Source organism: Arachis duranensis, chromosome 10, assembly GCF_000817695.3.
Source record: "Arachis duranensis cultivar V14167 chromosome 10, aradu.V14167.gnm2.J7QH, whole genome shotgun sequence".
NCBI classification, from domain to species: Eukaryota; Viridiplantae; Streptophyta; class Magnoliopsida; order Fabales; family Fabaceae; genus Arachis; species Arachis duranensis.
The window spans coordinates 64,384,775-64,386,649 of NC_029781.3; positions in this window are offsets into that span (position 1 = coordinate 64,384,775).

The window sequence follows — 1,875 nt, forward strand, 5'->3', positions numbered from 1 at the left end:
CTCATGATGAAACAAATCCTGGAAAGTACCCCACCAAGGCGCATTAATTTATGCTCGGCAAAACGCAAAAACTCATTTGCCAAGAGACCACACAAGGTCGGCAAAGATAAAGCGACGAGGTTCAAATTAATGTGAGAAGTTAGAAAGTAACTCTGAAAAGGCTCAAAAGGCCAAATAAAAAGAGATTACAAAAATAACTTAAAAAGGCCGACCAACGACAAAATCGGACCCAACAAAAAGGAGGTACTCGAGCGCCCGAGGTCCGAGAAAAAGCTCGGATCCAAGAAAGAAGCCTTAAAACGGCGAGAACCAAGATTTCGAAAAACGCTTACTAAAAAGTTGCTTTACAAAAAACAGCTGAAAAGTACAAGCGAAGGAACGAAATCAAAGGAAGTCTCGAAAACGCTTACTAAAAAGTTGCTTTACAAAAAGCAGCTAAAAAGTACAAGCGAAAGAACGAAAGCAAAGGAAGTTTTGAAACGCTAGCTAAAAAGTTGTTATCCAAAAACAAACTAAAAAGCACAAAAGCGGAAACAAAAAGTCAAAACGCGAACAAAAACACCGCATAATAAAGTTACTACAAGTAGCTAAATAAGCAAAAGGTGTCCAAAGCGTTTACAGAAACCATCCAAAAAGCCCACGGGCCGGGCAAAACACCAAAAAGATTACAGAGGATCAAGATCCTTTCCAGACTCCACATCAACAGAAGGCTGCGGAGGAAACATAGATAGTGGGACCGCATCAACAGCAACGTCATCCCGGTTTGAAACCTCCATGCCAGAACCATCCCCGACCAAAGGTGAAGTCGGGTTCTCAACCGGAACTTTGGGGTCGGACATCGGAACCTCATTCTCGGTAGGAGCAGGAACAATCTTTCCCTCCACAACAACGTTGTCCGTACTGAATAAACTCAGATCCAGGTCGGGAGCAAGAACCCGGACCTGAGCCTTCAAATTTTCAAACATAGCATCCATACCCTTGGCCACATGACCTTCCAGCTCGTAAAAATCGTCCTGCGCGGATTGCAACTTCTCCTTTGTCTCCACAAGCTCGGTATATAGCCGAGTATAATTCTCTGTAGCCGCCTTCGCCATCTCCTCAGATGTCTTTGCTGCCGCCACAGCCGCGGTAGCTTTAGTTTTCTCTTTCTCCAAAGAGGCCTCCAACTCAGTAATCCTGGCAGCCTTCATTTGACTAATCCTATCAAGCTCGGACTGAGTCTTCTCAAGTCGGGAGCTGGTCGCCCCAAGGGGGGATTTCTTGAACTCCCGGGCAATAGCGGCATGAAGACTAGCCATCCGGACGCAGCTCCGCGCCATATACTGAAAATGATGCTCCATAGACGCATCATCAGTGGAAATAAAGGTCTGAGGGAGAATATGCTGCTCAATCCAACCAAGAGCGTCAAAATCCTTATCATTGAAACCGGCAAGCTCTTGAGAGGTCTTCTGCTTCTTGGGAGGAGGACCCGAGAACGGAGGAGGAGAAGAAGTAGCAGGCCCAGAGGTCGGAGGATCCTGACTTATAGCTCGGAACTGGGGAGTCGGAATAGTATTCGACCGAGTCTGAACATCCACAGTAGTCTTCTGCGGAGAAGATCGGGCAGAAGCCTCCCCGACCTCGATATTCCGAGCAGCCACAGACTTCTTCGTCCGACGAAGGAACTTCATGGAATCCGCCTGAGAAGACATCTCTGCAAGAAATAAAGAAAAGGATTACCACAACAGAAATTCCACCAAAAGTAAGCAAAACCAAAATACTAGAAAAAATGAATCTCGGAAGAGGTCGGGAACTACCTAACTCGGAACGGAGAAGGCTTGGATCTCCCAACATTTTCTTCGTATCCAAGTGAGGTGCCCGACCCCATAAACTGCT